This window comes from Hemiscyllium ocellatum, chromosome 16, assembly GCF_020745735.1.
Source record: "Hemiscyllium ocellatum isolate sHemOce1 chromosome 16, sHemOce1.pat.X.cur, whole genome shotgun sequence".
NCBI classification, from domain to species: Eukaryota; Metazoa; Chordata; class Chondrichthyes; order Orectolobiformes; family Hemiscylliidae; genus Hemiscyllium; species Hemiscyllium ocellatum.
Genome location: NC_083416.1, coordinates 44711550 through 44726905, shown reverse-complemented (window position 1 = coordinate 44726905; position 15356 = coordinate 44711550).

Below are 15356 nucleotides of genomic sequence, written 5' to 3'. Positions count from 1 at the left end.
ATATTATGAGAAAAATCATGCTTGAAGGTTATTATTTGATTAAAATTACTTTCATTTTAAGAAATTGACATTTATAATAATGAAAATTGGTTTTATATTCTTCAGCCCAAATGATATAACATTAAAAAAGATTCCAAGCAGTTATATGGCAGTGTGAGCCATTACCCGAATATACTTTTTATATTTGCCCTGAAGAAGGGCTTATGCCTGAAACATCGATTCTCCTGTTCTTTTGATGCTGCCTGACCTGCTGCGCTTTTCCAGCAACACATTTTTAAGTTCTGATCTCCAGCATCTGCAGTCCACGCTTTCTCCTACTTTTTACTATAGTTAACTGAGTTTTAAGAACGGGTGGAGGAGACAATGCTATTCGCCCTAAATTCTTTTTCAGGCTGAAGAAGCTTTTAAAAACATTTTCTTTCCTCTAAAAGCAAAGTTTTACTGCATGTTGCATAGCAAATGTTTTAAGGAATGGGTGGGATTTATCTGATGGTCAATCACAGGCAATTCACCTGCCATTGTGAATGCATGTGTACTTTGGAATGTCTTAGAAATTTTCAGATTGGAAATACAATTAACAGATACTGATTTTTCTTATATACTCATAACAGAATGCATAACAATTTGGAGAATTTCTGAGAGAAATGATGGGGTTTGAAAGAAACGTAAGACCTTTGTCTTTTACTCCTATAAAATAAGCACCACCAGAACGGTTAGAAAACGTTTTTTCCAAAAATGTTTCCCAGTAGATATGCCTGTAAATTCATGTCTAAAAATATTTTAAAATGTAAGCATTTCTAGTTGTTTTTCTATCTTTGTTAAGATGTCATTTTGTTCTCCTCACCATTATCATCTTAAGACTAATTGGGTATGAATAATAATTGCTGGCCTTGCCTATATTGCCCATATCCTCTGATTGAGGGGGACAAAGACATCAGTTGAGGACATATTTGCCCCTTCGAGGACATATTTGCCCCTTCAGGTAGACATAAATGACTACGTAGACTATTCAAAGCAAAAGGGTTTAATGCGATTGTTTACCCCTCTGTGAGTGTCACTCAAAAGACTAGCTCATTGTATTTTCTTTTTATCTCATTACAATTTGGTGCAATAGCATAATTAGATTTTATTGTCATGTGCACTCAAACACAGGGATACAGGAGTACAATGAAAAATATATAGTTCTTAGATACAAAGGTTCTTAGGTACAAAGTAGAAAAATAACAAAATATAGTTAGAAGTTCACATTAAAATCCTTGATTCTATATCTAAATCCTAGGTTGATTCCAGAAAGTAAACTAAAGGACAAAAGCTGAAGTGAGCTAGTCAATTCTGCACTGATAATTACCATTTTACAGCACATAAGGAAATATCACTGCTGGAATGGCATCAGACATATTCTGAAAGAAAATAACATAGAGAGTAATTGAAATTTTGGTATTATGTAATTCTCATATTTAATTTTTAATATGCACAACTGTAGAGGTGTATAAGGGACAGCAATTTTATCACTTAATTGTAAAAATACAAAAGTATCACCATTTTAAAAATTGATTATCGAAAATCAATTTTATTGGAAATTTGGATACTGTTATCAAAAACTGATAAACATAGCGTTAAAGTAATTGTCAAGTTAATTATTATATATTTATTTCTGAACTAACCAGAAGAACCTTTAACCTTTCTGACTACTTATTTGAGTAACAGTTTTTGCAAGTACAGGTAAATCAGTTACATTAGATTCAATTAAATTAAAACAATTGATTTAATCTTATTAAGTTTTGAGTGAAATGGACTGTAATTGAAGATTAATTGGGACTAAGCCAAGAGAAAGATTTGTTTTACGTGGTTTGTAGTAAAACAAATTAAGAAGTACTTTGATGCCTTCATGTGGCAGCAGAAGGTAATAACCATGGAAAAAAATTATGTGATGCAAAGTACTGTACACAAATCAGAGGTCATGTGACATATCTACCAGGCACATTTTACTATGACAGAGAAAGAGGGAATTAAAATGGAATTCAGCGTTTGCAGTGTTTTGCTGTGAGTTCATTTGAAATTACCTCTGTGGAGAATGAGCCCAGCTGTGGGGCAGGTATCATTTTATTGTAGGTTCCCCGCTTTCCAAAGAAACATGGGAACTATGAGAAGGCCTTTGACTTCTGATGTTATGTTTTTAGCTTTTTATTTCTTGGCTTCTGTTTTCTTCACTGACTGTTTGCTATCTTTGTTTTCATTTTCTTTTTCCTTGGTTTCCTTCTTAGCAATTTTGAGCATTTCCCCCCCCCCCCCCCACTCCTTTCTGATTCCAGGAGCAGAACTTTTCCATATTTACCTCACTTCCAGCCAAAATGTTCTTTATCATGGCCAGAAATTCACTGCAATCTCCCCACTACCTTGTTGCTGTTTCGCAGTCAAGGCAAAAGCAGCAAACACCAAGAGTCACTAGTATCATCTGCACATGGGCAGATGGCATGTACACATGCTCAGGGATTAGTGGCCATCTTTGTCAGCCATCTTAGCATTCAGTATATACTCTGAATGAATTTACAACATTGGATCCTTACTGAAGGAAAAATGCAATCTGTAGAGAAAAAATGATGAGTAGTGTGTTCAGAACACAGTTCTAGAATAGGTTGCAAATACAGAAAATAGTTCCAAGACTTAGCTATTTATTTTCCTTTCAGGTGTTTTAATTGAATTATGAAAATGGAATCAAAACTTGCATATTCTGAGGTGCTTTACTGGAAAAAGAACATTAAATAAAAAAAAGGAAGTTTGGAAGAGCTAGGTTTAAAGAGAGTTTTAAAACAGTAGTGGGAATTGAAGGTTTTCAAGTTGGGACCTTTGGGGCCTGGATGACTGAAAGTATAATCTTCAAAGTTGAGGTAAGGAAAGGAGATTCAGAAAAGAACAAAGTGAAACAGGTAATTTGGGGCAATGTTGATAGGCAGAAGTTGAGGGATTAAAAATGAGTATGGTAAATTTAGGCTGCTTGGGATCAGGAGCCAATCTAGGTTAACAATGGCAAGGCTGGCAGGTGAGCAAAATTTAAGGTAGGATAGGTCATGGACAGTAGAATTTGGACAAGTTGAAGTTTATAGAAAGTGGAGACTCGGAGGCTGGCCAAGAAATTGAGGTCAGGTTTGGAGCTAAGTCGAGCAGGGCAGCAGATTGTCTGAAACAGGGCAATGGCAGGCATTGCTTGAAAAGGTAGAGCAGGGCTTTGTGAATCAGAGGAAAAGTTCCCGAATAATACATTGAAATTATAAATGGTTGATTTCAGATTAAGTTATGGCTTCGAAATAGATGAAATCGCTGTCCAGATAACAAGATAACAAGAGTTTAAAGTGAGGCCAAAGTGGATTGCTTCAATGTTTTTAGCTGCAAGAAATTGTGGCTCATTCAGGTCTGGAATTCAACAACACAGTGTTATTGAAGGGATTGACAGGAGATGTAGTGGACAGTTAGAGCTAAGTTTTGTTTTATAAGCATACATATGAAAGTAGATCTCCTACCTGGATCATATTGCCAAGGGAAGTGGACATGAGGAAAAGGAACAGCCATAGGTAAACCCTTGTGGGATTCTGGAGTTGCATTAGTGAAGAAAGGGCACAACAATAACTTATGCAGCACCATAAATGTGATAAAACATCTTGACAGAAGCATGATAAAACTGACTGTAAAAGTTTCCATAAGTATGTGAAGAGAAAAGCATTAAACATAAATGTGGGTCCCTTACAGTCAGAAATGAATTTATAATGGGGAACAAAAAAAGGCTATAATTATACAGAGTCGAGTGTGTGGTGCAGGAAAAGCACAGCCAGTCAGGCAGCATCCGAGGAGCAGGAAGATCGACATTTCAAGTATAAACCTTTAATCACGCATGAGGCTTGTGGCCTGGGGGTGCTGAGAGATAAATGGGAGGGGGTGGGGCTGGGGTGGGGGAGAAGGTAGTTGAGAATACAATGGGTAACTAAAGGTGGAGAAGGTGATGGGGCGGAGTAGATACATGGGAAAGATGATGGATAGTCCAAGAGGGAAGTGCCAAGTTTGAGGCTTGGGACTGGGATTGGGGGGCGGGGGGAGGTGGAGGAAGGGAAATGAGGAAACTGGTAAAATCCACATTAATCCCCTGTGATTGAAGGGTTCCAAGACAGAGGATGAGGCATTCTTCCTCCAGGCATCTGGTATTTAGGGTTTGGTGGAGTGGGAGGGGGAGTTGATGTGTTCAGCCACAGGGCAAGAGGATTGGTTGGTGACGGTGTCCCAGAGATGTTCTCTGAAGTGATCCGCAAGTTGGCGTCCTGTCTCCCCGATGTAGAGGAGACCACATCTGGTACAATGGATACAGTGGATGACATTTGTGGAAGGATCCTTTGCAGCGTTGGACAGAGGTGAGTGGGGAGGTGTGGGTGTACGTTTTGCATTTCTTGTAGTGGCAGGCGAAGGGCTGGTGCAGTAACATGGACCTGACAAGGGAGTCACTGAGGGAATAGTTCTGCGGAACGCTGATAGGGATGGGGAGGGAAATATTTCCCTAGTGGTGGAGTCTATTTATAGGTGGTGGAAATGGCAATGTATATGGAGTTTGGTGGGGTAGAATGTGAGGATTGGGGGGGGGGGGGGAGGTCGTGGTGGGTTCTATCCTTGTTGCATTGAGTAGGGTGGGATTGCAGGGCAGTGGTGCGGGAAATTGAAGAGCTGCGCTGGAGGGTATTGTGGACCAATGAAGAAGGATGCCACCTGTGATTTTTTTATGGTAGAATTGGTCATCCTGGGAACAGATGCGATGGAGGCAGAGGAATTGGGAGTAAGGGGTGGCATTTTTACAGGAGGCTGGGTGGAAGGATTTATAGTCCAAGTAGCTGTGGGAGTATGTGGGTTTGTCATAGATGTCTGTGGTTAGTCAGTCACCGGAGATAATTATACAGGCCCTGGTGAGACCACACCTGGAGTATTGTGTTCACTTCTGTTCTCCTTATGTGAGGAATGTTGCTCTTGCAAGAGGGAGAATGCAATGAAGATGTTCCAGACTGATTCTTTGGCTGGCAGAACTGACAATGAGGAGAGATTGAATTGGTTAGGATTATATTTGCTGGAGTTCAGAAGAAATAGGGGATCTCATCATATAAAATTCTAATAGGACTGAACAAAGCAGATGCAGGAAGGATATTTCTGATGATGGGGGACACCAGAACCAAGAGTTACAGTCTTAGAACATGGGGTAGACTAGTTAATACTGAATTGAGCAATTTCTTCACCCAGAGATTGGTGAGTCTATGGAATGCCCTACCAAAGAAAGCAGTTGGGGCCAATACATTGTTTGATTTCAAGAAGTTGGATATGGTACCTGGGGCTAAAAGGATCAAAGGATATCTGGAAAAGTGAGAACAGGCTTTTGATTTCAGTGATCAGCCATGATCATAATGAATGGTGGAGCAGACTTGCAGAACTAAATGGCTTACTCCTGCTCCTATTTTCTATGTAAAACAAATGATGACTTTGAGTCACATAAAGTGATATGAGGTTAAATGACCAAATATTTCGTAAAATAGGTAATTTTAGCAAGATTCTTAAAGAAGGAAAGCAATGAGGGATATGGGAAGAATATTCCAGAGGGGTCTATACAACTGAAGGCATTAGGAATGGCCACCAATGGTAAGAAGATTCAAATCAATGAAACACAGGAAGCCAGAAGTAGAGGAGCTGAAATATCTGAGGGTTGGGCTGGAGTGGATTACCCAGATACGGTGATGTAAAACCATAGACAGATTTGTAAACAAGGAGAATTTTTTAAAAATCAAGATATTGGCTCCTAATGTTTAATGTAGAGCAGTGAGCAGAAAAATGAAAAGAGATGAATGGACCATGGTGAAAGTTAAGACATTGGTACTCAAGAATTGCAGGAGGAATTCTGGCTATGACAAATAAGAGTGGTACTGAGTCAGGGTTGTCGAGTAATAGATATTGGTGATGAAGCAATGGAGAAATGTAATAACTCATGTTAAAAGTTGCAGAGAAGAAATTGGGAATAAAAATAGACAAAGGTTATAGGCAGGGATCATGCAAATGATTGCTTTAGCACTGGCAATGTCAGTGTTGTTTCAGGGTCAAAAACCTGGTTAGAGAGCTTCAAAGATGATACAAAGCAAAAGTTGGGAATGGATTCAGGAAGCAGCAATGTTTAACTTTAATAGAGGAAAAAAATGAGAGAGAGAGGATAGTATGGAGAAAAAAAGAATTGGTATTAGGAGGAGAAAGTGATAAGGGCAGCTTTGAAGGGTGCGGAATAGTACACCTAAGGGTAATACGAGAATTGTACCACTTCAACTGCTTCATAGTTTACAAATTGCTTCTTTGTTTTCTTAATTCTTCCATGTCACGTTAAGAAAATAGTCAAAAATCCCAAATAGATTTCCAAAATCATTTGGACTGGAACCACATGGCCATTTCTTCCCATGTGATATCAATACACTCCTTAAATAATTGCCAAATAATCCAGCAAAATGGTCATCTGGTTATATATGAATTAGAATGAAACTTTGGATATTTCTTAGTTTCCTTAAATTCTTTCATTTGGATTGGAGTGTCACATCCAGCATTCATTACCCAGCCTTAATTGCCCATCTACAGATAATACCTTATTCTCCTGTGGGAACCTATGCCCCACAACCTGAGCTGCCTCCGGAATTTTAATTTTGTTTCCTTTCAGGGGGTAAAAAGCGGGCCCTGTATCGACTGCTGCTGCACACCGTCCACCTCTTCTCCCTCATCCACCGTCCGGACACGCCTTGGCGTGCCCATTTGCCACCGGGCACTGGGGATCCCCAGTGGAGGGCCCTCTACACGGGAGTCCTCCCCCTTTCTCTCGGGGATCTGGGGTGGAGGGTGCTGCATGCAGTAGTCCCCTGTAACCGCAGATAGTGGTGGTTCACGGACTCCCAACCCAACTGCTTGTTCTGTGGCGCTGTGGAGTCCGTGGACCATGTGTATATTGGGTGTGGGCGTTTGCACTCCCTTTTTGATTTTCTCAAAAACCTTGTCCTCTGCTTTTGGTTGCACTTCAGTCCCACGCTCCTGATCTTCAGGCACCCGGTACGGAGGAGGGAGGGCAGGTCTGAAGACCACCTCGTGGGTCTGCTCCTGGGCCTGGCCAAACTGGCCATAAACAGGTCCAGGCAGCGGGCCGTGGAGGGGGTCGTTAGGGCCGACTGCCTGCCCCTCTTCCGCCGATACATTAGTGCCCGGATATCCTTGGTGAAGGAGCACGCGGTATCCACCAACACCCTGGAGTTGTTCAGGGAGAGGTGGGTGCTGCAGGGAGTGGAGTGCATCATTTCCCCCTCCAACTCTATTTTGATTTAGTCCCTACCCTCCCCTTCACTGTTTGATCACGCAGCATTGCCCTTTGATGTGAAGGGCACTGCTTGTCACAGGCCACTCAGGTGTTTCCTTTCTTCCTGGTGGTGGAAATTGAATAGATTCATACAGCTTGTGTCTCTCGCTGTGTCTCATACCTGCACATACCCAACATGGGTGCTGGGGAAAAAATAAGCATTACCGCAGTTAGGTGGTAGTGTGGGGAAAAATAAAGAAAAAGAGAAAAAAAACAAACAAAAAAAGAAACAGGAGTGCCAGAGCAAAAAAAAACTTCTTCTGCAGTTACTTTGAATCATATCTGACTGAAGTGTCCTTGATACCAACTCTGGATCACTAACATATGTTTCCCTCATTTATCATAAAATGTTGGGAAACCAATATCTTTTCAAAAACTTGAGATTGATAGAGTTTTGTATTGTTAATGACGAAACTAAATATACCACCATTTCAATGAAACTGCTCAGTGATCTCCTCAGTTTTCCCTCGTGAACATGAAAGTATTAAGAAGCTTGTCCAAAAGTTAAATGTTATACAAGCAAGTCACTTAAGTGATAAAAAGACATATTACAAACAAAGCAATAATCTGTGTTTCACTGGCAATGAAGGCCTTTGAGAGCTCTAAAATATAAAAGGCGCATTGTGTTTGGAAACATTTTTTCCAAATGTTGGAAACTTTAAGTAAAAGCAGCAAATTATGAAACTACATATAGTGACTCAGTATAAGGAAAATTATACAATGAATTTTGGGTGGGTTTCTTCCATGGACTGAAAATGTTCCTTCCCCATTCGTGATGTTACCTAGACCAGAAAATGATGTTACAGCACTCACTAGGAATAATCATCCAAGTTAGTAAGATGTATTTATTTATTTTGTAATTGTTTGCCACTGAAACTGTACAGAACAAATCTGAGATTTTTAATGCTATATTTCCTCAGGTACCATAAAACTTTCTGTCCTCAGAAAGCAAGTGCTGACTCCACATCAGAATGATAGTGTCAAATTTTCTTTTATCACTTTTTCTTTTAATATTTATCTATATCTCAAGTGTAATAATTGACTGCTTCAATAGCTACTTATGATGTATGCCAGGAAAGAAGAATTGGGTGAAGGGTTTGATCGACAAAGAGACTTTAGATCAAAGTTTGCTGAGATGCAGTGGAGAGGAAAATCCATTTTTGGGAGTTTGTGTTGCAATGTATGATGTGAGAAGATAGTGTGAGCCCTGCAACTGAGCTTACTGGGCTGTTGCTGTGATACGTTCCACAGTCTTGGAATAATAGACACAAACACATGATTCCGATCCATAGGAGATGGTGTATCCGTGATTACTGCAATTCTTTAAAAATTGCTGATTCCAACCAAGAAAATGGATATTTGTATCATGCTAGTACAGTAATTAAATTACCAATGTGCAAACCAAATGCATTTCCTTGTTTGTGCAATATATAATTAAAACCAAGGTTCTGATTCAAGTAAATCTAAGTAATTTTCTTTTTATAAAAACTTTGTGACAATTTTCACATTTATATTTCATTGAGATTTTATTTATTTGTGGAAAAAAGTTAACTAAAAATTGAATATTTTAACAATATTAACAATGTGCATTAATGTCAATTTTAATTTTTTTCTTGTTCTTGAATATAAACAGTTACACTCCCCAGAAATTAGAGATGATTTTGATTCTAGAAAAGGTTTTGGGTTTCTGATTACAGAGTAGCAGATTTCTCTGCAATACTGTTGCCTGTGGATAAGGATATTTGATATATTTATAACTGCACAAGTATTTGGGACCCAGCTAATTTAGTTTGAGGAAGTGTGTAAGTTGTCTTTTGCAAATGAAGCTTGGAACATAGCTAACATTCACAGTTAGCTGTCAGAATAAATACATTGAGGCTGAACTACAGTGATCATCACTTTTTCAAAAAGAAAGACAACTCTTGAATTGGGATAAATCACTTATTTTACATTTAATCTCCCAGAACTGTGTGAAAATGTTAATCTTAAATATTTGAGTAATGCTGTAATGTGCAGATAACAATTGGCACAATGTCAAATCTAATAGATACACATTAGCTAATATAAATAAACTATGATGAAATTAAAAAAAACATTTAATTACAAAAAACCTCTTTAATATTCACTCCCCCACATCAACATGACTTGCAAGGATATGTTTATATAAAATTCATAAGTACAGCTGGACTTTAACAATGTTGTCAAAAATTTGGTTGAACAGGTTGTTTTATTTCATTCATGCAACATGATGTTTCGTCAAGATTCCTTTTTATGGTAACACAGCTTAACATTGTTATAACAATGTTAAGAATCTACATGGTCTGTCCCAAAAATAGCAATTTGATCCTGAGTGCTTGTGGTAAGACTGAATTTAATCTTGAGAAAGACAGTTCAGTATTGAGAAGGGTGTGAAAATGTAGAATATATATAAAATAAACTCAATGAATCATCAGCTTTTACAATATTTACCTTAATACTTTCAATCATTTATAAGGCGCCATACCTCTGGCCAAAATATATTATTACAAAAACATTCTTGAGTCACTCTCAGCTTGCCAGTACCAGTCAAAACCTCCAGTGTCCTTTGAGTTGTCCAATCTCTGTTTGAGTTTTTTGGATCCATTTATCAACAGCAAGGTACAGTCGATGGTTCCCCATTCCTTCCATCTTCAAGAGTCCTGTTTGTGCTGTTCCTATTCTCTGTTTCACTTTGAGAAGTCAAACATTTATGAGCAGTGCTCTTGTTAATAACAAACAACAGCTATACCAACATTTTCAATGACGTTAATACTGCCACATCACCTCAGCGATTTTTGTGTTTTTCTGTCCCCATGGCAATGACATGTTTCCGAGCTGAAGTGTTTGTTTGAAATTCTCGATTTCACTTTGCGTTAAAGGTAAGCAAAGTTGCCATAATCCTAGAGGACTGCTGTGTCATTAGAGAAGGAGGGGGGTGGGGGGGGGGGGGGGTGAGGTGGTGGGAGGGAGGGAGAGAGAGAGAGAGAGAGAGACGACTGGTTGTGGTTTAACCTGAAGAGCACCATGCCTCAGGAGAGCGGGAGAGGTCAAGAAGGTGGGACCTTCAGGGTAACCTCAGCTGTGGCTGCCACTCTCATGAGCCAGACATCCAGCTAATTAAGCTAACCAACACCAGGTACATTTCCAAACCTGTCTTATAAAATTCAGCATTCATGACAGTAGCGTGGTGCACTTTATGGACTTCTGGTCAATCTAAATATGCCCAAAGCAGACTGTAGAAATTTTAGCTTTACTTCCTTATTTTCTAGTTAATGTTAAGTCTTTTATGTTAACTATTACTTTTAAAAAAATTTTCTACTTACACTATGATAATCTGTAATTTTTAACTTTGTATCTGCGTTTTTGTACCTAGGTACCTTTGTACCTAAAATGGCACCATGTATAATGACATTGTACACTTTTCACTGTACTTCTGTACTAAGTACATGTGACAATAAAAAAAATCTAAATCTGTAGGAATTCCAGTGTTCAACTGACATCTAATGTAAATTAGATAAGTATTTTAATGGATACTTACAGGTTGCAGGTCAGATGAGGGAAAAAAGAAAAAATGTCATGTTGGTTCTCCCTCGTGATATAAATGAAGATTTGTATTTATATAGCCTTATAGCAGCAGAAGTAGGCCATTCAGCCGAACAAATCTGCTCCGCAATTCGATGAGATCATGGTTGACCTGAAAATCCTCAATGCCATTTTCCTGCCTTTTCCTCCCAATTCTTGATTCCTTTACCTAATTAAATCCCTGTCTATCTCAGCCCTTGAATACGCTTAATGACCCAACTTTCATAGCGCTCTGCAGTAAAGAATACCTCCGATTCATTACGCTCTGAGAAGAAATTCCTCCCTTTTAAAAATTCATTCAGGAGATGTGGACATCAAAGGTTGGGCTGCCATTTATTCCCCATCACTAATTGCCAATAAACAATTAAGATTCAACCAGGTTGCTGTGGGTTTGAAATCACCTGTAGGCCAGACCAAGTAAGGATGCTATCCTGAGGAACTCCTGCAGACATGTCTTGGAGCTGAGGTGACTGACCTCCAGTAATCTCAATCATCTTCTTATGTGCCAGGTATGACTCCAACCAGCAGATACCTATTGATTCCAGTTTTGCTTGGGCTCCTTGTTGCCACACTCGGTTGAATGCAGCCTTGATGTCAAAGGCTATCACTCTCACTTTCCTGTGCTGTAATGCGATCAAGAGTTGAGTGCCCCTGGCAGAACCCAAGTTGGTCATTGCTGAACAGGTGCTGCTTGATAGTATTGTTTATGACACCTTCCATTACTTGAATTATGGTCAAGAATACACTGACAGGTCAGTAATTATGCCGGGTTGGATTTGTCCTGCTTTTTATGTACTTGGGCAATTTTCCACATTGTTGGATAGATACCAATGTTGTAACTGTACTGGAAAATCATAGCTGGAAGAGCGGCAAATTCTGGAGTACAAGTCTTCAGTCCTACTGCTGGAATGTTGTCAAGACCCGTAGCCTTTGCAGTATCCAGTGTTTCCAACGATTTCTTGATATCATGTGGAGTGAATTAAATTACAGATACAGCCAATGTTGGAGACCACTGGAGGAGTCTGCGATGGATCATCTTCTGGCTGAAGATTGCTGCAAATGCTTCAGCCTTATTTTTTCGATGGATGGGTTGGGTTCTTCCATCATTGAGGATGGGGATAGTTGTAGATCCTCCGCCTCCAGTGAGTTAATTGTCCATCACCATTCATGATTGGATGTGGCAGCTCTACAGAGTTTAGATCTGATCCATTGGCTGAGAGATCATTTGGCTCTGCCTATCACTTGCTGGTTATACTGTTTGGCACGCAAGTAGTTCTAGAGTTATAGAGATGTGCAGCATAGAACCAGACCCTTCGGTCCAATTCGTTCATGTGAACAGATATCCCAACCTAATCCAGCCCCACTTGCCAGCATTAGGCCCATATCCCTCCAAACCCTTCCTAATCATTTCTCCATCCAGATGCCTTTTAAATGTTGCAATTGTACCAGCCTCCACCACTACTTCTGGCAGCTCATTCCATACACATACCACCCTCTGCCTCTAGGTCTCTTTTTAAAATATTTTTTCCCTTCACCCTAAACCTATGCACTCTAGTCTGGACTCCCCCACCCCAGGGAAAAGGCTTTGTCTATTTATCCTATCCATTCCCCACATGATTTTATAAACCTCTATAAGGTCATCTCTGAGCCTCTGACGCTCCAGAGAAAATGGCCCCAGCTTATTCAACCTCTACCTGTAGCTGAAATCCTCCAACCCTGGCAACATCCTTATAAATCTTTTCTGAACCCTTTCAAGTTTCACAACATCCTCAGATAGGAAGGAGACCAGAATTGCACACAATATTCCAAAAGTGACCTAACCAATGCCCTGTACAGTCACATGACCTCCCAAATCCTGTACTCAATATGCTGAGCAATAAAGGAAAGCATTCCAAATACCGTCTTCACTATCCTATCTGTCTGTGACTCTACTTTCAAGGAGCTATGAACCTGCACTCCAAGGTCTCTTTGTTTAGCAACACTCCCTAGGACCTTACCATTAAGTGTATAAGTCCTGCTAAGATTTGCTTTCCCAAAATACAGCACCTTGCATTTATCTATATTAAACTCCATCTGCCACTCCCATTGGCCCACCTGATCAAGATCCTATTGTAATTTGAGGTAACATCCTTTGTCCACTACACTTCTAACTTTGGTGTAATCTGCAAACTTACTAACAATACCTCCTATGTTCACATCCAAATTATTTACATAAATGATGAAAACTAGTGGACTCAGCACTGATCCTTGCGGCACTCCACTGGTCTCAGGCCTCCAGACTGAAAACCCTCCAACACCATCCTCTGTCTTCTATCTTCGAGCCAGTTCTGTATCCAAGTGGCTAGTTCTCCCTGTATTCCACGAGTAATTCTGTAACCTTGCTAAACAATCTCCCATGGGGAACCTTGTTGAACCCCTTACTGAAGTCTACATCAATCATGTCTACCAATCTGCCCTCATCAGAGTAACAATCCTTTTTGTTACTTCTTTAAAAAACTCAATCAAGTTTGTGAGACATGATTTCCCATGTGTGTTGATTACCCTAATCATGTTGGCTCCTTAATCAGTCCTTGTCTTTCCAAATACATGTAAACCTGTCCCTCAGGATTCCCAACAACATGCCCACCATTGACGTCAGGCTCACTGGTCTATACTTTCCTGGCTTGTCTTTACCACCCTTCTTAAACAGTGGCACCATGTTAGCCAACCTCCAGTCCTCCGGCACGTCACCTGTGACTAGACCTGTTTGTTGGCTTCACTTCATTTGGTTGATACCTCATTTTTAGATATGTCTGGCACATTTTTCATTGAGAAAAAGTGAGGACTGCAGACACTGGAGAGTCAGAGTCGAAAGTGTGGTGTTGGAAAAGCACAGCAGGTCAGGCAGCATCCGAGGAACAGGAGGGTCAATGTTTCATGCATAAGCCCTTCCATTGAACCAGAGCTGATCCTCTGGCTTAATGGTAATGGTTGAATAGAGGATATGCTGGGTTGCAGATTGTGTTGGAGTACAGTTCTGCTGCTGTTGCTAACTCACAGTGCCCCATTGAAGCCCCATGAGTACTGGATCTGTTCAGTCTGGTCCATTTAGCACTGTGGTAGTGCCATACAACAGGATGGAAGATATTCTCAATGGCCTTTGTCTCCATCAGGATTGTGTGATGGTCACTCTTACTGATACTGTCATGGACAGATGCATCTGCAGCTGGGAGATTGGTAAGGATGTGGTGAAGTATATTTTTCCCTCTTGTTTCAGTCACCACCTGCTGCAGACTTGACCAGCTCAGTCGTGCTGCTGCTGAGCCACACTAAATGGTGGGCATCAAAATTGTCCAGCCAAAATACATTTTGTGCCCTAACCACCCTCAGTGCTTCCTCCAAGTGTTGTTCTACATGAAGAATACTGATTCATGGCTGACGGAGGAAGGCATGTGGTAATGAACAGGAGATTTCCTTTCAACTGATGACATGGAACTTCATGGGATCTGAAGGTTCTCTGTAGGTCTCTTCCAGATAACAACCCTGAAACCCCAGCCTCTTGTGCTCTGGGACTTTTCATAAGGTCTCAAAGAGTAATGAAACTAACTTGTTTTGTTCAAGTGATAAATGTTTGCTAGTACAGCAGGTAATCATCTATCATGGGATGTATTACACCTGCTGCAGTGCCTAGGTTTAATGTTTCATGTAAAAGCTGACAACTCCCCATAGTGCAGTATTCATTCCTAGGAGACAAACATGATAGGCTTATGCGGAAAGTCAGGAGGCATGGGATAGAGGGAAATTTGGCCAATTGGATAGAAAACTGGCTAACCAGTCGAAGTCAGAGAGTGGTGGTAGATGGTAAATATTCAGCCTGGAGCCCTGTTACAAGTGGAGTTCCACAGGGATCAGTTCTGGGTCCTCTGCTGTTTGTAATTTTTATTAATGACTTGGATGAGGGAGTCGAAGGGTGGGTCAGTAAATTTGCAGATGATACGAAGATTGGTGGAGTTGTGGACAGTGAGGAGGGCTGTTGTCGGCTGCAAAGGGACTTAGATATGATGCAGAGCTGGGCTGAGGAGTGGCAGATGGAGTTCAATCCTGCCAAGTGTGAGGTTGTCCATTTTGGAAGAACAAATAAGAATGCGGAATACAGGGTTAACGGTAGGGTTCTTAGTCAGGTGGAGGAACAGGAGGATCTTGGGGTCTATGTACATAGATCTTTGAAAGTTGCCACTCAGGTGGATAGAGCTTGTAAGAAGGCCTATGGTGTATTAGCGTTCATTAGCAGAGGGATTGAATTCAAGAGTCGTGAAGTGATGTTGCAGCTGTACGGGACTTTGGTTAGGCCACATTTGGAGTACTGTGTGCAGTTCTG